This window comes from Urocitellus parryii, chromosome 4 (assembly GCF_045843805.1).
Source record: "Urocitellus parryii isolate mUroPar1 chromosome 4, mUroPar1.hap1, whole genome shotgun sequence".
Lineage (NCBI taxonomy): Eukaryota > Metazoa > Chordata > Mammalia > Rodentia > Sciuridae > Urocitellus > Urocitellus parryii.
This window is the reverse complement of record NC_135534.1, coordinates 11,407,440-11,431,977: the sequence shown is the minus strand read 5'-3', so window position 1 is coordinate 11,431,977 and position 24,538 is coordinate 11,407,440. Positions and strand designations below refer to the sequence as shown.

General features: G+C 49.1%; 1 long non-coding RNA gene across 1 annotated transcript; it reads left to right on the top strand.

Moving 5' to 3' along the window:
• Positions 1-18,447: 18,447 nt before the first annotated feature.
• Positions 18,448-21,580, top strand: LOC113195925 (uncharacterized). Its single transcript, XR_003302483.2, has 2 exons — positions 18,448-18,610; positions 21,332-21,580. It is a non-coding gene; the product is annotated as an uncharacterized LOC113195925 (long non-coding RNA).
• The last annotated feature ends 2,958 nt before the right edge of the window (positions 21,581-24,538 follow it).

Genomic DNA, 24,538 nt, shown 5'->3' with positions numbered 1-24,538 from the left:
GGTGGGTGGTAAGGACACAGATTTCTTTTTTAATTTATATGCAGTGTTGAAGAATTGAATCCAGTGCCTCACACATGCTAGGCAAGAGCTTTACCACTGAGCTTCAACCCCAGCCCTTGGACACAGTCACTGTTTTCTGTACTTGAAAATATTTGAAATTTGAAATATCCCCCAAATAAAAGTAGATGATCCTGCATGTTCTCCCATATGGCACTGGGCTTGGTAGAATAATCGCTCCCCCCAAAAAATGTTGCGGTCCTTATCCCGGAACCTGTGAATATGTTACCTTCTGTGGCACGTGGGACCTTACAGATGTGGTTATGGATTTCGAGATGGAGATATTATTCTGGGTTATCTGGGTCGATCCAATGTAATCAAAAAGGTCCTTTTGAGAAAGAGGCAGGAGGGTCAGAGTCAGGAGGAGACCTGGAGATAGAAGCAGACGTTGCAATGCGGTGGTCTCCAGCCCGTGAACACGGGTGGCCTCTCCAAGCTGGGAAAAAGCAAGCGATAGAGTCTCCCCCAAGCTTCCAGAAAGAACTCGGTCGGCCCTGCCAGCGTCTCCCTGTGGTCCTCGAGAGATCCATTTCTGACTCCTGACCTCCGGAACGGACGTACAATAAATGGGTACTCTTTTAAACCACCATGCTTGTGGAAGTTTGTCATAGGAGCAATAGGAAGTGAAGGCAGGCGTGGTCAGCAGCCATCCCAGTTGGTGGTGAGCCTTCTTTTCTTTTCTTTTTTGTACAGGTATTTTTACATTTTTTTTCAATTTGTTCTAATTAGTTATATACAACTGTAGAATGCATTTATGTACTTTGATAAACATAAATGGAGGGTAATTTATCACTTTTCTGATTGTACACGTCGTAGAATCACATAGGTCATCAATCACATTGTACATGAGATAATAATGTCTGTTTCATTCTCCCTCTTTCCTACCCCCATACCCCTCCCCTCCCTTCACTCCCTTTTACCTAATCCAATGTAACTCTATTCTCCCCCCCCCCCCCATTGTGAATTAGCATCACATATCAGAGAAAACATTTAGCCTTTGGTTTTTGGGGATTGGCTTATTTTGCTTAGCCTGATACTCTCCAAATCCATCCATTTACTGGCAAATGTCATCATTTCATTCTTCTTTAAGGCTTAGTAATATTCCATTTGTGTGTGTGTGTGTGTGTGTGTGTGTGTATCTAACATTTTTTTTATCCATTCATCTGTTGAAGGACACCTAGGTTGGTTCCATAGTTTAGCAATTGTGAGTTGAGCTGCTATAAACACTGATGTGGCTGCATCACTGTAATATGCTGATTTTAAGTTCTTTGGGTATAAACTGAGGAGTGGGATAGCTGTGTCAAATGGTGCTTCCATTCCAAGTTTTCTGAGGAGTCTCCAAACAGCTTTCCATGGTGGTTGCACCAATTTGCAGCCCCCACCAGCAACGGATGAGTGTGTGGTGGTGACATTTCTTCACGGGGGAACAAGAAGCTCAGGGAGGACGTCTCTCTGAACCAAGATGGCAGAGCCGAGTTCCCTGAGTCCTCAGTCCCCATTCCTGTGCTTCCAGTTAGCTCTCACTCCAGGAGGAAACCAAAGATGCAAGACTATAATCCCCAACCTGCAAGGTCGCATCAGCTCAGTATGATGGCCTCAGATGCCTAATTCCTGCAGGAATCCTGGGGCCAAGATACAAGACACTCCTGGCTTGGGGCTTAACTGCCTAGGCTGGTTCTGGGTCTTGCAAATGAAAAGGCTGATCTTCCAGCGCTTAAGGGCTTCTAATCCCTCACCATCTCCCTTTAAGTTTCCCATTCTCGGCTGCCTAGGGTAGAGGCCACTGTGGCTTCTGATTACTGCGCCCACTGAACTATTCTTTGCCAAGCACCCTCTGCAATGGCACCAGGTTCTGGGAAGGTGAGACATGATACTTATTTGGAGATGCCTCGTGCCCCCCACCTCAGGAGTTTGCAGCTGGCAGGATTGGAGAGTGCCATGTGCCTGCAGAAGACCACAGAACCAGGCAGCACGTGACTGGCAGGAGGGAGGGACCAGACCCATTTCCACAGGGCTCTATACTCCTTTCCCATCGACCACACAGAGTCTGAAGATGCAGATCTTTGTCTTGAAGTAGTGAAGAATCTTATTAAGAGAATAAAACACAAGCCAGGCGAGGGGGCGCACGCCTGTAATCCCAGCGGCTCCGGAGGCTGAGGCGGGAGGATCACGGGTTCAAAGCCAGTCTCAGCAAAAGCGAGGCACTGAGCAGCTCAGTGAGACCCTGTCTCTAAATGAAATACAAAATAGGGCTGGGGATGTGGCTTAGTGAGTGCCCTGAGTTCAATCCCCAGTACTCTCCTCCCCCCACAGAAAAAAAACACAGACAATAAGAACTGTCCTTGCCAAGTCAGGTGGTGTCCTAAGGGCAATCGTGCTGTGTGCTGCAGAGAGAGCTACAGGGAGTCGGAGGGGACTTCAGTGAGCGCTTTTCAGGGGAGACCGGACAAGGTCCAGTCCTCAGAAAGATCTGGTAGCATCCTCAGCCACATACATGCACTTGTGTATGTGTGTGGGGTGGGGGTGAGTGTGCAGCTGGAGATTTGAAAGGAGAGGGGATAGGAAGAGCAAAGTGTGAAGCCCAAACTCTTGAGACTGAAAGACTTCCAAAGTAAAAGGGTTTATTGAGTAGTTCCAGATTCTAGCCAGAAAAAGGATCCGGCTTTAGGACAAGTGCCCACGATTTCCAGCAGCAAGACTGGAGAGCCATTGGAAAAGTGTCCGTCAGACGAGAGCTAAGAGTATTTTTATAGCAAAAGACTGGGGGAGGAAAGATCGAGGTGTGTACGTTGGATGAGAAGAGTGGGATAACATGAGGAGGGAGGCCTGGGGTAGGCATGGCTGCCCATCTGTGACCTGCTGTTGCTTCTGGATTTGTTATTTACACTTAACCAGGTCACCGTGCCCCTGGTGGTCAGCTGTGACAAGGTTTCAGATACGTTCAGGAACATGGAAGTCTTTTGTTAGTTCCTCCTGTAGCTGTTGAGAAACTGATGTGACTCTATTTTTGAGAACCAGCTTCTACCTCAAGGCCTGTCCAGAGGGAGGGGGCGTGACCCTTGTCCTGGGAAAAACCTACACAACGCTCCTAGGCACATACCCGCTCTGCTGAGTTAACAGGAGAGATCTGCAGCGACAGGTGACCCTGACTCAGTTACACTAGGTGAGGACCCATAGCAACCACCAATCAGCATGAAACAGGGAAAATATCTGAAATGCCAGGTGGCCCTCCCTGTAGTTTCGGTGATTAATAACATGATTAGACCACCCCGCAGTTCAATGTAGTAAACACTCTTGCAACCCTCCCCACAAGGCCTAAACCAATCAGTTCAAATGTATCCACCACTTGAACTCACCAATCACCCTTACCCAACTTGTTCCCGCCAGTGAGTATGATAATCAATGTTAAGAGTTGTTGTTTGACTTTCCTGTGGTATGGAATGATTTGCTGTGTGATGTTGTGACGCATAGAGTATCCCCCCAAAACCTATAAATCTCACTGAACAAAGGGTCGGGACTCACTGCCTGGGACCGCTGCTTCGGGAACGGTTGTGAGTCCAGGCTCGAGCTTGCAATAAAGACTCTTGTGTGATTGCATTGGATTCAGCTCCTGGAGGTCTATTGGGGTCCCACGAATCTGGCATAACACTGTTAACTGATTAACTTCACTCATTGCTTTCCTGCTCCATCTCTGGCCCTGAGAATTAAATTTTGGGTAGCTCAGAATTTGTCTTTTGTTAAAAGATGTGAAGGTTTTGGGCAAGGTGCCTGCTTGTCTGTAATCCCAGTGACTCAGGAGGCTGAGGCAGGAGGGTCAAGGCCAGCCTCAGCAATTTACTGAAACTCTGTCTTGAAATAACAAGTTCAGTGGTAGAGCATCCCTGGGTTCAATTCCCAGTAAAAAGGAAAAAGAAAAAGTGTGGGGCTATGAATGTAGAGCAGTGTCCACTTTGTGCTTTCAATACAGCCCTAATCCCTCCCCTCCCTAATCTCTGGGGACACAGGACTACCTTTCTTCCCCACTCAGGCAGAGTTCTCTCTCCTTGAGCTCCCACCCACCATTGGAACAAAGAAATCCAGACCTCAGGGATGGCACCAGAAGAGCTCAGAAATGACTTCCTCAAAGTGACACGTGAAGTTCCACTCCCACAGAGGACAGCGGAATGTAGCCTTGGAGTCACCTCTTGAAAAGGTCCCTGTTCCTGTTGCTGGGCAGAATCACAGCCTCTGGGACTAGAGTCCCCTGTGTTTCTCCTTTTCTTCTTCTTTTTTTTTTTTTTTTGCAAAGCCATAAACCTTCTTTTTCCTTTTTCTCAAAACCATGTCCCTGTTATTGGATTGGAATCGGGGACAAGGAGTGAGCTTTTGGTCACAAACGTACCGAGAACCAAAGTATTCACAATGCGGAGGTCAGGAGGGGTCAGCTGGAGGCAGCTGTTGAGGGAGGTCGGGTTGGCGCTGGGAACTGATCTGTGGTAGGTGCCCTAGACTGTAAAATAGGGTGACCTTATAGTTAACTCAAAGGCTTGACGGAGAGGGGGAGGGAAGACAGAGGCGGAACAGGAGGTGATGAAGTGATCAGGATTCACTGGAAGAGCTGAGTGAAGGAGATTATTCCCCCAAGAAATGAAAGCGATACCCACAGGATCCATGCCGGTCGCTTTGCCTGGGGAAGAAGAATCGATCAAAACGTCAGCAAGCAGCCACCGAGAGCTATTTTGTCACTTTTATTCAAATCTCCTCAAAGGACAAGTTAGAGCCACTGTCACACACCGGAGGAGGCCGTCCCTTCCTCTGGTCCTCTAACCCTTGGAGGAAGAGAGCAGGGGAGGGTCACTCTCAGAGCCGCTGAGCCTGCCCAGGAACATCGAGTGGGGGCCTCCTAGTGGGATGGGGCAGGAAGAAGCCAGATACTGGAAGCAGCTCCAGGACAGGTTCAGGACCAGAGGTTGGGGAAAAGAAAAGGCCGGTGGAGGGATGCTATTTAAGCCTAAGAAAGAAAAAGTTCTCAGGGACTCGCAGAGAAAGCTGGAGATAGGAGAAGAACGGGGAAGACATGGGACCATGAGCAGTAGTCAAGAGGGGACCAAAACAAGCAGCCAGAGAGGACGGAGAACAGAGGGACCTGGGAGAGCCCCCGAGGCTGCAGAGCCAGCACAGGCACAGAGCCAGCACAGGCTCTGGGGAAGCAGTCGTTGTGCAGTCCCCAGGACTTGGTGACACAGACGAGCATCTGCCAAACACGTGACAGGGCCCTGCAGTCCACTGGGCAAGGAAGTGGGGCTCCCTGGGAAACCGAAGGCTCCCTTAATCTCTCCTTCTGGCTTCTGGCTTGGGTGCCCTGTCTTCAAGGAGTGAGGGGTCCAGGGCCTCGTGCTCCGTCCAGCAGGGATGAGAGGTAACCTGGCCACGGAGATGACTGCACAAGCTCATCCAGGAGCTCCTGGACGCTGCAGTGTCCGATGGCAAGAGGAAAGGGAGCCTAGCTCCGTTGCTGTCATCTGATGTCCTCTGAAAGTGGTGTAAGATACCTTCCAAGGACAAAGTGGTCTGTCTGGGTGGCCTGGCCTCATATCCCTGCTCTGTCACTTACTGATCTTGGAGATCATCTCAGTGGAGAGTGTCGCAATTGAACAATCTGCAAGATGTAACCACCTCATGGGGTTGTGAATACCAGCCGAATGCCTAGAACAGTGCCTAACACATCCAAGGTGCCCACTCCACATCAGGACGGGTGATCACGAGTCCACCACCAAAAACATTAAGAGGGCAAGTAAAAGAGGCCTGAACTGATGTGGAGAAGCTGCTTTTGAGTGGGCTTGAACTTTGATCCTCCGTCCTCAGCCTCTGGAGTCACTGGGATGACAGGAGTGCATGAAGTGACTCTTGGTGGGGGCTGGTCACCAGAAAGATCAAGCCAAGAAGAGAAGTTTGGATGTTTGGAGGGCACTGCGCCCTGTCACTCCAGTCTCTGGGGAAGGGAGAGTGGCTGAAAGTTGAGTGACCAATGGCCAGTGATTTAATGTGCTGAAACCTCCATAAAACCCCAGGGGTCAAAGTTGAGGGAGCCTGGTTGCTCCGGGGTGCTGAACCCGCGGGGCGAGGTACTGGAGGGCCATGTGCCTGGAGAGGACCTGGAGGTTCCCCACCCCTCCCTAGTACCTCGCCCGCGCCTTCTTATGGGCCTGTTCACCTGTCTCCTTTGCAACCTCCTTTATAATAAACCAGCCATTAAGTGCTTCCCTGAGTTCTGTGAGCTAGTCTAGCAAATGATTCGACTCAAATGGGGGTGTGGGAACCCTGATTTACCTTGGGTAAGTAGGAGGGACGGGAGGCCTGGCCTTGTGTGGGAGTCTGAACTGGGGAGTCCTATGGGACGAAGCCCTTCGCCTGCGGAATCTGACGGACTCCACTCAATTGAATTGCAGGACCCCAGCTGGTCCTGGAGCACTGGCTGGTGTGGGTAAGGCCCGCCCATGTTGATGATCAGGAGTGTTAGGCGCACAGTAGGGCACAGTTTGTTTTCCCTGTTAGACAACAGGGACGTGGGGTTTAGGGTTTGGAGGTTCCTTTTTTGGTGGAAAGGGACAAATGAAATGTGATGGTCATGATACGAAAAGTACCCCCCAACTGTGAAAAGTTAATGCACCCACAGAAACACAGTAGGTCTTTTTTTTTAAAATAGTTATTCCTTAGTGTAGGCAGACACAATACCTTTATTTTTATGTGGTGCTGAGAATCGAACCCAGTGCCCCCACATGCCAGGCAAGCGCTCTGCCTCTGAGCCACAACCTCAGCCCCTCAGCGGGTCTTATAAACATGGTACTGAGAGCAGCAGCGTGTGCACCCTCACTGTAAAGTAGATGAGAATACGCCTGTGGGACGTGTCAATCTGAAATTCCAAGACACACCTAAAGACACACAGGGAGCACATCAGGGCTGGAGTTCACAGGGAAGCAGCGAATGGTGTTGGGGTAAAGGGCAACAGCCATTTTTAAAAAGGAGTGTAACCAGGCGTGGTGGTGCACACCTGTAATCCCAGCAGCTTGGGAGGCTGAGGCAGGAGGATCATGAGTTCAAAACCAGTCTCAGCAATTTAGCAAGGCTCTAAGCAACTTAGTGAGACCCTGTCTTCAAATAAAATATAAAAATGGGCTGGGGATATGGCTCAGCGGTTAAGTACCCCCGGCTTCAATCCCTGGTACCAAAACAAAACAAAACAAAACACCCAGAAAGAAAAGAAGAAAGAACATTAAAAGGGAGTGTAAACTGGACATGGTGGCACACGCCGGTAAACCCAGCAAATTGGGAAGCTGAGACAAGAGGATCGAAAGCTTTGAGGCCAAACTTAACAATTTAGCAAGACCCTGCTTCAAAATAAAAATTAAAAAGGGCTGGGGATGTGGCTTGGTAGTAGAGTGCCTAGTTCCATCCCCAGTACTGAAATAAATAAATAAATAATAAATGTGTGTAAACCAAGAGTAGAATACAGAGGCTGGCATGCAGTAAGGACCCCCCAACGGTTAACTATTAGTTATTAATTTAAAAAATAATAATCAGAACACAGAGAACGCTTTCCTTCTGGCATGCATTTCGGTGAGTCCCATGAAGAGGACCTGGCAGTTAACATGTTAGTGACACAGTCACTCTGTAAAATATCCAATTTCCCCCACTCTTCTACACAACTAGCAGAAACATTCAGTTTCTTAATTTCCTCCTTTTTTAAGTTAACAGGTCCCTGTCCTCTTCTCCAAGGTCGGAATCATTGTTAGAGCGGATCACATTTCAGACCTTCTGTCCTACAAAGGCCGGAAATGTCACCTGGCTGTTGGTAGGACTGCCCGCCCGCCCTCCTACCGGGATGGAGTCAGAGTTGTTCTCCAGGTCAGGCGGGTCACACTGTCTGCGTGGTCATTTCCGCCTGCTCAGGGAGCTTGGGGGCGGTGCCCACGGGGTTTGTGGATCCAGGAGGGAGAGACCTCAGTAGGGGGCTAAGTTAGGAAGTGACTCAGCTTCTTGTGGCACATGGATTTCAAAACAGAGGGACTGTAGTCTGCGGAAGAAACGCTGCTGTTACATCAGGAAAGCTGAGGTCAGCAGGTGCTGAGGTCAGGCAGCCGCAGGGAGGACCGCAGCCCTGCTGAGGGTTACAGGAAGGGCCTACGCGGAAAGCCCAGACATCATGACTGGCAGAAAAGTGTTTGGGGCACTGTTTTACATAACGCCAGGCACATCTTCAGCCCCAGGCAGGGCCTTCACGTCAAGGCTTGTGCAAAGCCTGGTCAGCTTCTGGTCAGCGGCTGCTGAGGGCAGGAACCAGTGGCCTTGTGCAGTCTTCAACTCTCCTTCCTTGCCCTCTCCTCTGCCTACTCCTCCTGTCTGGGTTATCTTCCTGAACCAGATGATGTTCTGGCTTCATCCGGGGCACAGGGTCCCCAGACAACTCAGTCTCTGGTGGGGCTTTGGTTGCTACTTCAGTGCAGAAGAGCCACACCTTGGTCTGCCTACGGGATCTTTCTGAGCTCCAGATTAGGATTTCTGACTGCCTAGCTAGAAGGCCCAAACACCCTCAATCCCCTCCACCACTAATGTTTTCCTGGGGAGAAACGTGATGATGTTTGGCTCCAGTTCTCCATCCCTTTTGCCTCACTGTAGGCAGAGCAGAGTCCCCAGCCCTTGACTTTGGCCTTATGAAATGAGGGCAGAAGTCGGCTGCCTGCCTCCCAGAAGGCCCTGAGCAGAGCTTCCCCTGGTGGCCGCTGCCTCCCGCACACAGGTCCGGGATGAACACCGAGCAGCCCATTTCTGCAGACTGACCACAGAGTTAGTTACTGGCCCCCATGAGCCCATGTCACCCAGTGAGTTTGGTTTGTAGCATTCCCGTAGCAGTAGCTCACCGGTGTCCTCTCACGAGAGACGAATGTATACCACCCAGATAAACAGGTCGAGAGCAGATGCCTGGGCCTAACCACCGTCAAGGGCAGGAAATAAAACAGCTCACCAGCCCAGAAAAATCTACGTGCCCTTCCTGATGACCCCCTCTACCTTCACCCCCAGAATCATCACACCACAGTTCCGACTTCTTTTTTGCTAATTGTTTCTTTTTCTTTATGACTGACCTCATATAGAAACTCGACAGTTTCCTTTTCATCTTGAAATGAATGTAACCTTGCTGTTTGGGTTGTTTGGGGCTCAGTATGTTATTTTGTTTGCTCAGCATTGAGAAGCCTCTTAAGTGTTGATGTAGCTTTAGTTCGTTTATTTCTACCACTATGCGATATTCATTATATGAACATTGGCTTTTATTTTATACCTGAGATGGAACCCAGGTGCACTCCACCACTGAGTTACATCCCCAATCCTCTATTTTTTATTTTGAGACCAGGCCTCATAAAATTGCTTAGGGCCTCTCTACATTGCTGAGGCTGGCCTCGAACTTGTGATCCTCCCATCCCATCCTCCCCAGTTGCTGGGATTACAGGTTTGTGCCACCATGCCCAGCTCACTATATGAACGTCGTTCATTTATTTTTTTATACTTATTTATTCTACGATTGATAAATATTTAAATCTTTCTGATTTCTTGGTATTATAAAAATCCTGTGTGAGCATTCCTGTGAATCAGGATACACAAGCCTTTTCTCTTTATAAAGCATCAGACAGTAAACATTTTAGGCTTTGTGGCCACATGTGTTTTCTGTCTCGGGAGATTGACAGGGGTCTGGGCCAAGCTCCTTCACCAGCAGCAGCCTCTGCATCTCCCCCTGAGGCAGCCACAGTCCCAACCACCTGGTTCCTGAGCAAGGACCGAGCTATCTCTGCTCTCACCACCTTGCACTTCCTGCACCCCGAGTCTGCAGTCCTCTCCCCCCTCACCCAGGGAACAGAGTGAAAACATCCTAGCAGGGTGCGGTGGTGCCCGCCTGTAATCCCAGCTGCCCTGGAGGCTGAGCCAGGAGGATTGCAAGTTCGAGGCCAGCCTGGGCAACTTAGAAAGACCCTGTCTCAAAAATTAAAATTACAAAGGGCTAGGGATGTGGCTCAGTGGTTCAACACCCAGCACCATGAACACACACAAAGCTACCGACCCCCTGACCACTGTGTGTGGACCCCAGCTTCTACCCCCAAACGCTCCCAGTTTCCAACTAGGGGCTCTTCTTATGACTTGATGGCTCATTGTGACGCTGGGTCTGTTTCCTCGCTGAACTTCAGTCAGATCTTTGGTTTGTCTTTAGAGTTCCGCCCACCCCTAGTGAGTGGGCATTGAAGGAAAGAAGCAGAATGAATCTGGCAACTACGGCGGAGAGGGACAGATGGGTGAAGTGGCCAAGCCAGCATTGGAATCCACAGGGTGAGAAAGAGGGAAGGCAGGTGGGGGAGACGGAGTGGCCTCAGAGACAGCAGGTCCCTCACAGCCACAGGGCTCAACTGGAGATGACCGGCCATTCTCTGCAGTGGATGCTGGGAACAGGCCTTCCTGGGCTTCACCAAGGCCGAGTGTCTTTGCTCGCTCCTCCTGCAATGTTGACTATGCCAAGGTTGTTCCAACCCCCTCCGTCCCCAGACAGCCTCCAGCCACAAGGCGCTCAGTGTGATTTCCTGGCTCGGGTCCCACCTGTTCTCTGAAAAGCTGCCACACACACAGGGGACGGTGGAAGGGAAGGATAAATACTGTTTTTTGAAATTGTAAACAAAGTATTGTATTATTTATATTATAGAAGAATAAATTTTCTTAAAACACAAATCATTTCAGGTGGGTTAGATCAGGGCTACTCAGATTCTGCTCCTGAGACAGAAGATGATGTTCCAGCCCCAGGAGAGGCAAGTACAGAGACTGAGAGGAATTCTTCAGACAGTTTCATAGCAAATTTGAAAGCATAATTTTCTGTAGAATCTGAAAATAAACACAGGGATTGTATTTTGTAAGTCTTTGTTTTTTCATCTTCCTAGTAATAGAATATCTAATGGGTTCTGTGGAAGTGTCAATCTGCATATCGCACCCTGGCTCTCAGGGAAGACAGCCTGGTCCTTCAGCCAGAGACTTTGAGAAACGCCAAGCTGTGGGGAGCCGTTCTCGCACGTGATTGGGCACCTCCCTGATTGGGTGTGAGGCGGCCGGCTAAACTGTGTCAGAACTAATCCCCACCCTTTTGGTGCCAGAGCCCATCCGTGTGGGGGTGTGACTGACCATTGACCCTGAGACCCATCACTGACCCTGACCTTGGAGTGCTGTCCCCCTCGACCTTCATTGGATGGAATTTTCCCCTGAATTTCTTGTTCCCCAATAAAAGACCATTCCCTGGCGTGCCCTCTCTCTCTCTCTCCTGCTAGTCTCTTGTGTAAACCTCGCTGCCCACCCGGTGGCTCGAGGCAGGAGCCAGAGGGAGAGCCGTCTCAGACCTGGTCAAAGAAAAAGGTAAATTGAGTTTATGTGTGTTTATTTTGATCTCACTAGATAACTTCTATGCTTAGAACCACTAGTATGAAGCCAGCGTGCTGGTCTCGCGGCTGACCGAGCCCAGCTGGGGAGATGTTGGGGGAAGAGACTGAAGAGCCAAGAACCATGTCCCTGTTGGGCGCAGTGGCGCCCGCCTGTAATCCCAGTGGCTTGGGAGGCTGAGGCAGGAGGATCGTGGGCCCAAAGCCAGCCTCAGCAATGGTGAGGCACTAAGCAACTCAGTGAGACCCTATCTTTAAATAAAATACAAAATAGGGCTGGGGGTGTGGCTCAGTAGGTTGAGTGTCCCTGAGTTCAATCCCCAGTGCCAACTCCCCCCACCAAAATAAACAGATAAATAAGAACCATGTCCTCCAGGGAGTCAGCAACTGGATGTCCCCCTAGAAAGAGAAGGATAGCAATGTGGGACCGACCACACACACACACACACACACACACACACACACACACAAATATGAGCAAGAGGTGTAAGAAAGTACGTCACCCCTGCTCACCCTCACCCCACAATCCAAGCCCTAGATCTCTGGGAGGTGTCAAGGGGAGGTTTGAACAAATGACATGCAAGCACTTAAATGCCCAAGGTCTTAAATACCACATAGTCTCACGTGTGGATCAAAAAGCTGTTCCCAGAGAAGTAGAGGAGAGTAGCTGGCAGAGTCTAAGAAGGGTCGTGGTGGTGGGTGGCGGTTAACTGGGACAGGGTGCCCCGGACAGGAGGAATGACCGTAGTAATGTTCTACGGCACAGTACGATGGACGATAACTCTGGTTGACAACAACCAATTGAATATTGCACAGTATCAATATTGCACAATAGATTTTTGAATGTTCCTAACACAAAGGAAAGATACTTGTCTGTGGCGACATTGCATACGTGTGCTGAAATGTCACATTGTACCCCATAAAACTATATGTCAATTAAAATTAAAAAAATATATATGTATATATCATACAGTACTGGGCATTGAACCCAGGGACCTTTTACCACTGAACTATATCCCCAGTCCTTTATATTTCTTGAGACAGGGCCCTCCCTGAGCTGCCAAGGCTGGCCTCAACCTTGCTGTCCTCCTACCTCAGTCTCTCTGGGATCACAGGCTTGTCTAGCACTAAAAGTTTTATTACCTAAAATGAGATTCTCAGCCTGGCTTCACCTTGGAGCTACTTTTACTTCAGGATCTCTGTTAAAGTCCTTTCAAAATGTTCTGGATTGTTCTAGGGAAGTTTTGCTACCTGAGGCTTCCTTCTCAATATTTTGGGCAGATGAACCGACTTTGGAAGCCGACTTGGTGAGAGCAGCTGGATGTGGCTCAGGGGTGGAGCGAGGCCTTGGGTTCCATCCCCAGCACCTCAACAAAATAACAATAAAAAGAAGAAAACCTTGAGGGAGACTTGCGCTGCCTCTGTAGGGGAGGAGGCAGCGAGTCCTTGGGGAGCTTTGAACCCAGCTGGGAGACAATCGTAAAGGTGTCAGATAATGTGACAACAGATACAAACAAGTGCAACTCCCACTTTGTATTCAAATTGACAAGTGAGCCCGCTGTGCAAACACAGGCTTCTTTGAAGATAATCAGTGGGTACAGGAGGCTGGGAGTGGTTTGTTTGTTTTATTTTTTGGGCAGAAGGCCCAGGGAAGAGTGCAATAGCACATCCAGCCAGGATGCCATAGGGCTGGTTGGATAATGACAGGACATTGAATGACTCAGATCTATCTCTCTGAGTTATTTATGCCCCAAGGGGTTATAAAACCAGACCCAAAGAGCATGCTCGGTGTTGCCCATTGTTGCCTGAGTTGCTTTGGAATTATTAAGGTCAGTCAACCCGGATGGTAGCACTCCTGGTTACAATGGGGAAGTAACTCCTGGGGAAGCTGCACCTCCTCATAGCCACAGAGCAGAGTCACCACACCCAAGCAACACAGGCAGCTCCCTGCCCAGAGTGTGCAGAGACCAGGTCCCCATCCTGGGCCCTCCTTAGATCCATGTGGCCCGCCTCCAGAATCCTTGGCTTGCCCAGAGCCCTCTGGTCTCCCACACGGTGCACCCTGAATGTATTCTCAGTGAAGAGAGAATGTGGGTGACTGCAAGGTCGCACTTTATTCTTGCACTTAGCAAAGAGGACCCTAGAGCAGGGCCAGGCAGCTGCTCTGCCTGGAAGCGGAACCCTCTGCCTCAAGGGTCACGTCTCCCAAACTTCTTTGCAGAACATTCTTTTGTGGCCTTCTGTTGCATATGCTAGATATCTCTCTCCCTCCTTCTCTCTCTCTCTCTCTCTCTCTCTCTCTCTCTCTCTCTCTCTTTCCTGGGATAAAAGGCTGGATGCTTACTTTTCATTTTCAGAGATCCTCCAGGGGCAAAGCCAACCAAAAGGACTGTGGAGGGATCTTAAATGGGCTGTGCATGTCTGCCCCTCCAGAGCTGTGCCATCTTTCTCTCGTCTCTCCAGCTGGGCTTGGTCCATTCAGTGTGGCCACCATGGGGTCCCCAGATGGACCTGGATCTCTGTGAGGCTCTGATTCAGCTGTCAATTTGCAGATAATGAAGACAGAAGGACACATTGGGCTGCACTGTTGTGGTGTGACTAGCAAAATCCAGATTGTGGGAAGCTCTATGCATGTTTAGGACTTGGGTTTTATTTTAAAGTATAAATTTTATTTTGTGTGTGCAGTTGTATTATTGTTTTGGGTACTGGGGATTGAACTCGGGGGCAGTCGACCACTGAGCCACATCCTCAGCCCTGTGTTGTATTTTATTTAGAGACAGGGTCTCCCTGAGTTGCTTAGCACCTTGCTGTTGCTGAGGCTGGCTTTGAACTCACTATCCTCTTCCTCAGCCTCCTGAGCCGCTGGGATTACAGGCCTGCGCTGCCGCTCCCTGCCACTTGAATTATTCGAGAATTAAATAATTGTTAGAAATTCACACTGGGGCCATCCCAGCACTGCCGCACAAAGGCCAGCCTCCAGCCTCCTGCCTCCATCCTGCCTTGGCCATGGCCAGGACCCATTCAGAACATTCTAACCTGAGCCAAAGCCCAGGCAGACTTGCTCTCAGTCAGTGTGTGCACACGTGTGGGGGGGTGTGCGCATGCCTGTGTGTCCCCATCTTCTATGTCCCCGCCTCACTTCTCAGGCTGTACCTTCTGAGGCAGGTGGCAGCCTCTCCCCTGCCAAGTGCATTGTCTTCAGCGGCCACTTTTAATCGCTGTTGCCTGAGGTTTAGAATTTCTACCCATAGAGAAGGAATCCAGCCTGAGCCCTAACTCTCTAGAAGGTATGGAGCCCCCTCATCTGCTTGCTGGCCGGGCCTTCCTGGGGTGACCTGCAGAGAACCCCTTCCTAGGTGACGTGGGCAGTGCCTGCGGTTCCTGGTCCTCGTTTTTATCACCTTCCAACTCCCGTCTGCCCTTTGCTCTTCTTCTTGCTTTACACTAATTTTTTTTTTCCTCCTTTCTGCATTTGGAAATAAAAGGGGAAAAGCCCATGAAACAGGACAAAAAAGAGAGAAGTGGAAAAGAGAGACTTCCCTCTCCTCTCTGTCCGGGACGCTACCCCCATGTACCCTGGCCGCAGTCCATCCCTCCTACAAAGTGAGAAGTCAGCTCTGTTGGAGAGGAGCACACGGACCCCCAGAGAGGCTGAGTAGGAACGGGAAGTGGAAGAAGCCAGAGGCGGGGACTTAGGAAAAGGTCGTCCACTCTCCCCTAAGGTGGCTGCTTCCTTAACTACCCACCCAGGGGTCCTTCTTCATGCCCCGAGGCCAGGAGCCCCAGATTAGATAGTTCAGAACCACTTTCCAAGGACCCACCAACTCTGAGGGTCTTGCTCTTCCCTGGGGCTTCCTCGTAGACTTTTCTCCTCTTAATTTCTCTTCCACCGTCCCTTCCTCTTTTGCTTCGGAAGGTCCCAGTGAACCTTGCCAGACTTGGACGTGCCCAGACAGATGGCGCAAACAAAGAACCGAGAACCAAGTGTGCTGACCTTTGGCCCTCTTGGTACGCGGCAGGCGGTTATTTTGACAATTCTACAGTAGGAGCCAGAGAACAAGGATTACAAATCCTCCCCGCCGTGACAAGGCTCAGGGCCACTCAGGCAGCAGGATCTAAAGGCTGAGGTCGAAGGAACGGCAGACTAGGTGCAGAGAAGGCTGAAATGAAACCCACACCATGTCAGCCCGGAGTTTTCGTGGCTGCCAAGTTCTCTGGATCTATCATTATGCCTGCGTCATCTTTTTTCTAACCACCATCTGAGCCGCGGACGCGTTGATATTCCATACCCATCATTCAGTGGCTATTTACCGAGTCCTGCTCGGACACCACCTAGCAAATTGCTGTGAAGTCAAGTGCTAACAGCCTCCCCTTAGCAATCTGGTGGTGGAACTCTGAAAACCAAGGGGAAGATAATCACATACTGGCTGCGTAGCTGGTTAGCACCAAAGTGAACGCACCCCGCTCAGGCAGAGGAGTTCAAAGCAAGGTGAACGGGGGAGTCATGAATGTCCTAAGGCTGCCCTAACAGGGGTCCTCAAGCTGGGGGCTTGGAACAACAGGAGTTTATTCTCTTACAGTTTTGGAGGCTAAATATCTGAAATCAAGGGAGGTTAGACTATGCATCCTCTGAAGACTCTAGGGGAAAAATCCTTCCTAAACTAGGGGTCTTCAGTTCTGGTGGTTGATAGCCTTAGTATCTCATGGCGTCTTGCTGTACCACTCCGGCTTCTGCCTCCGTCTTTCCTGTGTTCCCTCTGTGTGTGTGTGTGTGTGTCCCTGTGTCAAAGTTCCCCTCTCCTTATGAAGACACCAGTCGTTGGGCTAATGCCCACCCCCATTGCAATATATCATGTTTTAACTTGATCCCATCTGTGAGCATCCTGTTTCTACTAAGGTCACATTCACAGGTACTGGGACTTCCACGTGTCTTTGGGGGAATATAATTCATCCTCCAACAGAGAGTTAAGAAAAAGGGTGGGAGGAAAAAGTGACTTGTGTCCTTTAGCAGCGCAGTCATAGAACTGTACCCCGGAAGCGGGAATGGACAGTCATGAAGAATATAACAGGAGACCAAGGATCCTGAGGGCAGGCCCTTGAGAGACGGTGGTTTCCTAGGATTGCTGTAGCAAAGCACTACAAACACTGGGGTTTGTTGTTGAAACCAGGAATCAGAAATCAAGGTGTTGGCAGAACCTTGGGCTTCCTGAGCTCTAGGGGAGGACCCATCCTTGCGTCTTTGGATGCTGGAGGGTGCAGGGGGCAGCCTCGCCCCCTCTGTTTCTCTGAGCCTTCCCCCCGTCAGTGTTCCTAAGAACGCCTGTCATCAGATGTCAGGCCCATCAGGGTCATGCAGCATGATGTCATCCCGAGACCCTTCGCTGTATCTGCAGACTGTTTTTCTTCCTAATCAGGGTGTATTGCAGGTTCTAGGGCAGGGACGTGTCTCTTTGGGGACACCACTTAACCCACTACAAGTGATATTCCCACTCTAATTCTTCACCCATCGCTCTAAATCCTTGCTGAGCACGTTTGTCATGGGCTCTTCCAGGAGCTGAGGACAGCAGTGCGGGATCCTGTTCTATGTAGCGTTGGGTTCTCGGGGAGCAGGTGGACCACCTGGGGTTTTAAAAATAGACGAGAAAATATGAAGGAGGGACAAGGGCTATGAGGAAAATGCAAGGGGGACCTGGGACAGAGAGGTGACAGGCTGAGGGCTGAGTGCCAGGAAGAGTCGGCTATGCGGAGACCTGGGGATGCACATTCCCAGGGCAGGAAACAGCAAGAGCAAAGGCCCTGGGGTGGGAGTGTGTGTAGCCTGTTAAATGACCAGGAAGACAAACAGAGTGGCTGGGACATGGGGAGCAAGAAGTGGCAAGAGGTGGGCCTGCGGGGCCTGGACACCTGGGAGGAAGCTTGGCATTTATCCCAAGGACCCGGGGAACCTATTGTTTCAGGCAGGGGACACTGTGATCCTAGCAAAGCATTCAAAAGCTGACTCTGGCTGCTGGGGAAGCGGGCGGCGGGTGAGTCAGGAGGGGAAGGGCAGCTGGGCTAGGGCCGTGCAGATGGAGGGGACCGTTCAGATGTTTCCTGGAGGAACACGTGACCAGAGTCCCTAAGGGGCTGGTCGTGGGGGTGAATAAAGAAGAGAATGGAGAGTGAATCTGAGGCTTTAGAAGTGAACAGAACATAAAACAAAATTTACCATCTTAATTTTTTGTGTGTGTTTGTGAACTGGGGATCCAGCCAGGGGGTATATCCCGTCCTTTTATTTTGAGTCAGGGTCTTGCTAAGTTGCCCCAGCTGACCTGGGGCTTGTGATCCTCTTGCCTCAGTCTCAATAGCTAGGACTGGGCCCAGCGCCACTGTAACCTCTTTTAAGTGTGCAATTTAGAGCGTCCCAAATGAGCGGTTGTCACCATGATCAGTTGAGGAGCTGTTGGGGGTTCGTGTCTCGTGCACTGAACCCCGGGCGCCCTCAGGAGATCTGGCTGAAGGCAGTGCGGGAAGTGTCTTGGAGCCCAGCGGTAGGAACTGCAGGTCAAGGTCCTGCCTCCGACGGGACCCTTCTTTCCTCCAGTTGTTTATGGTGGGCTCCTGGGGACAGGGAGCATGGTGTCATTCTTTAGTTTTCTTTTCCTTCTGCCTCAGCAGAGCCCAGGAAAAACCCTGGCAGGGTAGTGCTTGGTAGCTTCCTCTCGACCTTAGTTAGGACGGAGGCCTGGATCCTCTACCCTTCCTGCCTCCCCAGCGCACATGCACCGGGAGGGTTAAAGTCCTTTCTACACTGACATGAAGTGTGGCTTCCCCGGGGCCACAGGGTGCATCACTTATGGAGAGGTCGCTCAAGGACAGAGGACGAGCCTGCTGTCTCCGGCTGAAACCCTAGAGGAGCCAGGGGCGGGCGGGGAGAGGCGGGCAGCCACGGGACAGTCACGGCTAGCAGGAAGCCTGGCCTTTAGGGACTGGCTTGGGGACGCCTCTGACGATTCAATGAATAAATCGAACTCAGGACGGAGAGACTGGGCTATTTTCTAAAGGGTTCCTTTTTGAGAACCCTCTGATGTGACGCTGAATGAGGTGTCCCGGGGGTGAGAAAAGCCATCATGTAGGTAAGTGAGTGGAACATCAGAGACCAGCCCAGGAGACAGCTGATCACGTTCACCATCTTACTGCACAGGGAGAGCCACTGCTTTGGAAGGTTATTCTCTCTGCTGTGGCCTGAGTATGGTGTCCCCCAAATTCCTATGTTGATACTGAACCCCGAATGTGGTAATATCATGAGGTGAGTTTTTTTTTGAGAAATGACTAAGTCCTGGCACCCTCTGAATGGGATGGGTGACCTTATAAAAGAGGTTGAAGGCAGCACCCCAGCCTTCTTCCACCATGTGAGGACCCAGAGGAGCCCCCCGGGAAGCAGAGAGGGGGCCCTCACCAGACACTGCCGTGGCCCCTTGATCCTAGACTTGCCAGCCTCCGGGACGGTGAGACATAAACTTCGATTCTTATAAATTATTCAGCCTAAAGAACTTTTTATGTCAGCCTGTTCAGGCTGCCCATCCCCAAGATTGGGCTCTATGAAATTACATATGTGGGTTGGTCACAGTTTCTTCTATCGTTTAACTCAAAATTGAGACTAGGAAGATCTCTGTTTTCTGGGTGGTTCCGTTTTTATGATCTTCTGGGATAAAGCGGAATGGAGTATTTTATATGTAAGTGTATTCTTCCATTTTCTGTAGCTATAACAAAATATCTCAGGCTGGGTACCTTATAAAGTAAAATTGGTTATTTGACTCAGGGTTCTCGTGGCTAGAAAGTCCAAATGGCATGATGTCAGCAAGTCACAGGCTCCTGACTGTGTCCAACATGGTGGGAGAAACAACCTGCCTTTATGAGAACTCACTCCACAGATCACCCCAATCCCTTCCAAGGGTGATGCCCCATGACCCATGGACCTTCCACTGGGCACATCTCTTAGAGGTTCCACCACTTCAACACTGCCACTCTGGGAACCAAGCTTGCAACACACGATTCTTTGGGGGACACACTCAGGCCATATCTAAACCCTACCAGTAAGTTAGCAAACTGGTTAAAAGACTGACCCAAGAGTTGGTTAGTTACCTTTATCCTCTTTTTGCTCTGTGGAGCTTTTGATTGGTTAAATTCCTGTATTAGTTTCTACTGATGCTGTCACAAATTACCACATACCTGATGGCTTAGAAGAACATAAGGTTATTGTCTTACAGCTCTGCAGATGAGAAGTCTCATTGGGCTAACATTGGAGGGTCTGCCTGCCCAGCTGCAGTCCCTTCTGGAGGATGATGGGGAGAATTTATTTCCTTGCTTCTCCCAGACTCTCAGGCCACCCACCTTCCCTGGTTTGTGGCTGCTCCTGCATCTTCAAGGCCAGAAATAGTGGGCTGAGTCTTATCATCTCCCTTGTCTGCTTCTTCTACAGTTAAGGGCCCTGTAATGACATGGGCTCACTGCACAAGCCAGATCAATTTCCTATGTTAAGCTCAGCTGATTAGCAACCTAAATTCTATGTGCTCCTTAAATTCCCATGTGCTATGTGACATAGTCACAGGTTCCAAGGATTAGAAGTGGGCTTTTTGTTCTTTCTCTCTCTCTCTCTCTCTCTCTCTCTCTCTCTCTTTTTTTAAGCAGTACTGGGGATTGTCTAAGGCTTCACACTTGTTAGGCAAGTGCTACACCACTGAGCTACATCCCTATCCCTTTTTATTTTTATTTTGAGACAGTGTCTTGCTAAGTTGAGATGGCTGGCCTAGAACTGGAGATCCTCCTGCCTCAGCCTCCTGAGTTGCTGGGATTACAATGTGCTCCACCACACCCAGATTATAGTCATTTCTTTTTAAAAATAAAATCTAAACCAATTTTAAATATCATCCTGAAAGGATTAAGTATACAATCTTAAGTTTAGCATATAGGAAATGCTAGAGATACACAGGTTTTAGTATTTTGTCACCTTTTTTTTAAAAAAAAATGTTTCAAGTCGAAAATACAGCTCCAAGTAGGTCTTACTATATATGATGAGTAAGAGGGGAAAGAAGTTTAAAAATAGTTATCTATTGACTTACGGTATGGGGAAGATGAGGTTAATTACAGAGGGGAAGGTTCTTCTTGGTGTGAGTTGTTTTCTATTTGGTGTAGTATGTCTTCTCTCACACGCTCTTAACGTAATATAAATCCATTATGAACGTAACAGACATCACCCTGAGTAAATGTTACAAGTCCTAGAATCAGTGATTAAAAAGTAAGGTGGACACTGGGTGCATGGCACGTGCCTGTAATCCCAGCGGCTTGGGAGCCTGGGACAGGAGGATTGCAAGTTCAAAGCCAGCCTCAGCAAAAGCCCGGCGCTCAGCAACTCAATGAGACCCTGTCTCTAAATAAAATACAAAATTAGGGCTGGGAATGTGGCTCAGAGGACGAATGCTCCTGAGTTCAATCCCTGGTACCCCTCACCAAAAAAAAAAAAAAAAAGTGAGGTGGAAGATTCTAGAGGTGAGGTGAGGTCTCAGATGTGACAAAGTCTCCTTGCTTACCCTCCATATTTAAGAATACCCTAATTTTTGAGCCAACACATTTTTCCAGTGGTACCACTGGTTTTTCCAGTAACGACCGGTCTGCATTGCTAGGTACCCTCTCGTTGATGCCAACACTGATGAAATAAGATGTCCATTTTTTTAATGGATTTTAATTATTTGGTTTTTGGATGATACATTTTATTAAGTCCAATGTATTCAAAGAATTAAGACACTGTATGACTGCTTTCAAAATTGATTGAATATTCTATGAACATCTAAACCCAGGCAGACCCCTCCAAACAAAGCCCAATTTGTAAGACGGGGCCACGTTGGCAGGCACAGAGCTGCACACCTGTGATCCCAGCCTTCCTGAGACTTTGGCCCAAGGATTGCTGGAGCCCTGGAGTTTGAGACCAGCCTCGGCAACAAAGCAAGACCCTGTCTCCAAACTAAACAAAAAGAGGCCATTTTAATGTTTTGTTTTGTTGTCATTTTTCTTTCCACAACTTAATAAATCATGCTCCTGGCGCTCTCGGGCTGTGTGGTTGAAGTGCTGTGTTCTGTCTGGTGTGCGGCCTCCTGTAATTAGGCGGAGTCACTTGGAGGAAGTCAAACCTGTGAGACAGCATTTCCCAGCCGCCATCTTTAGGATTTGGAGACGGGACCATATTGCCCCCCAATAATACTGTGTGCTGTGTTTCCAGGCCCAAGTCCCTTTCTTTCCCCTCAGTGACAATAGCTCTGTCATCAACACCCCAAATCATGCAAGGAGATGGGGGACTCTGTGTCAGGAGGCAAAAGGTGGCTCTTAGTTCAGCATTTCTTAGTGGGGCCTTCTGGAAGTGTGAGCCCATTGGCTAATGAATTCTCCTATTTTAGGTGCTTTTCCTGTAAAGCCATTTCCAACAAAGTGGATTTGAGTAAACATCTTCTTCCACATCTCCTTTCTCTTTTCTGTCTGAGTAACTTTTAATAATTCTCTTTCTCCCTGGGCACAAACTTTGGGCCGAGGGACTTTCCACTCCCCCCCCCTTCTCTTTTTGTTTGTATCTAATCACATTAGACAGCGCGTTAGCTCAGGACTGTCCCTCTCTGTCCTGCAGGACTGTTCCCGGTGGGTGGAGGGTCGCTCTTTTGTTGGTTCTTTCTCTTTTCACACAATTTGATCGTCTGTTTTGTTTGCATGAATCAGTATGGAGTTATCCACAGTCGACCTTGATCTTGAGGCCGATCATCTTTTCGGCCTTCTTTGGAGGCTCATAAGCCTTGTGGATTTTCTACTTTGTCTTTTTCTCATAGTAATCCAGACTCTATCCGCAGTGTTCAGTGTGTAACTCAATATTCTTCTTTTGTGGTGATGACCTTAGAGCAACTGGGTGAAGTTCTTAATTTTCGGGTCTCTAGCAGCCTGCGACAGGAGGGTCACCTGTCAAGGAGAGTGCTTCAAATTACACTGAGGTTGGAATGTCTGAGAGTGTTACCCCAAGTCCAGGCTTGAGCACGGCGACTAAATTCCTCATTGTCACTTGGGTTTCATCTGTTGAGTTTCTCATAGTCTTATAAGCAGAATTCAGTGCAGTAAGGTTAAAAAAAAAAACAACACTCTAATCATATTATTCTATAAAAATTGTTGGAAGAACCGCTTTAAATAAACGTTTGGGGTTTTCTCTCCCCTCCCCCCATTATTGCCTTTCTACCAACATGGAGCAGGTTTTATTATCTTCATTCTATGGTTGAGGAAGCTCATTCAGATGTTCAAGTAGAAGCAAATTATACCATATTCATAATGGTCACTACTGGCCGGGCGCAGTGGTGCACGCCTGTAATCCCAGTGACTCAGGAGGCTGAGGCAGGAGGATCGAGAGTTCAAAGCCAGCCTCAGCAACAGTGAGGCACTAAGCAACTCAGTGAGACCCTGTCTCTAAAATGCAAAATAGGGATGGGCCTGTCGCTTAGTGATCAAGTGTTCCTGAGTTCAATCCCCAGTACAAACACACACACACACACACACACACACACACACACACACACTGGTAGCTACTATAAAACTCAGATTTGATCTGTTTCAAATCCATTTTTTAATTTTAATTTCATTATTATTTTTAATTTTTGTGGGGGAGTACTGAGGGATTTGAGTTTCAGCCCCTGCCAAAAAAAAAAAAAAAAAAAAAAAAAAAGTTGTTACTAGACTCTTCAGATCTCCTGCTTCTAAGTTGATGGGCAACTGGCCCTTTCTCCATCACAGCTGAAGTCTGGAAATGTATTGTAAAAGCAGAGCTCAGCCACATCAGCAGTCACGGGGTGGGGAGAAGGGTGCTAGAGTCTAAAGCAGGAAGGTAAGTAAGTGATTTAGACCTGGTTGTTGACGCCCTCAGGCTGCTTCTCCTTCATCTACCAGAGTGTTGGGCTGGAAGAGGCTCAGATCACCTTATTCCCAGTCCAGGAGAGAACAGCCCCACCCGCAAGCCCCCAGATTCAGGCAGCACTTTGGTGTTTTACTCTTTTTATTGTGTGTGGGGGGGTGGGTACCAGGAATTGAACTCAGGGGCACTCGACCGCTGAGCCACCCCCAGCTCTATTTTGTAGAGCTATTTTGTAGGGTCTCACTGAGTTTGTTTGGCGCCTGGCTTTTACTGGGCGGGCTTTGAACTTGCCATCCTCCTGCCTCAGCCTCCCGAGCTGCCAGGATTACAGGCGTGGACCATGGCACCCGGCTGGTGTTTTACTCTTAAATGGTGCTAGCAGAATTCATTAGAAGACCAATACCCTGAGGTGACTCTGGCACCCTGAGTTCCTATGAGAAACACCCTCATCTACCCCAACCCAAATGGGCTTGGAGACACCAGATATAGCAAAAAAAAAAAAAAAAGTGTGACTTTGCCAGGCAAGGTGGCACACACCTCTAATCCCAGCACCTCGGGAGGCTGAGACAGGAGAATCTCAAATTCAAAGCCAGCCTCTGCAATGGCGAGGCTTTAAGCAACTCTTGTCTCTAAATAAAATACAAAATAGGGCTGGGGATGTGGCTCAGTGGTTGAATGCCCCTGGGTTCACTCCCCAGTACTAAAAAAAAAAAAAAAAAAGTGAGACTTTAATGATGATCTTGCAAGATCAGATGTCTGGTGGTCAGGGACACCCAGATTGGGTACAATCAGCATTTTATCCCTGAAAGCACAAGGTACCCCGCTTTCTTATTGGCTGAGCACTCTGGGCTTTGCAGTCTTCCCCAACACACCCAGGTTTTATGGTCTCCTATAGGTTATTTAAAGAAATGTGCCTTTCGTTGTTCCCACCTCCCTTTGTTTTCTTGCGGAGGGAAAGCCGTCTTGGGGCGAGTGCTTTCTGATGTGCAGCTCTGAATTCCTAGCTTTGTGTGTCTGTTGGTCAGGCCGACCCTGACCCCCCCTCCTGTTTGTCAAAGGTCTGTCCAGGTGCATGGACTTTGGATCTGCCACATCCATAGGCCATGGCGCTATTATGTGAGTTAACCTC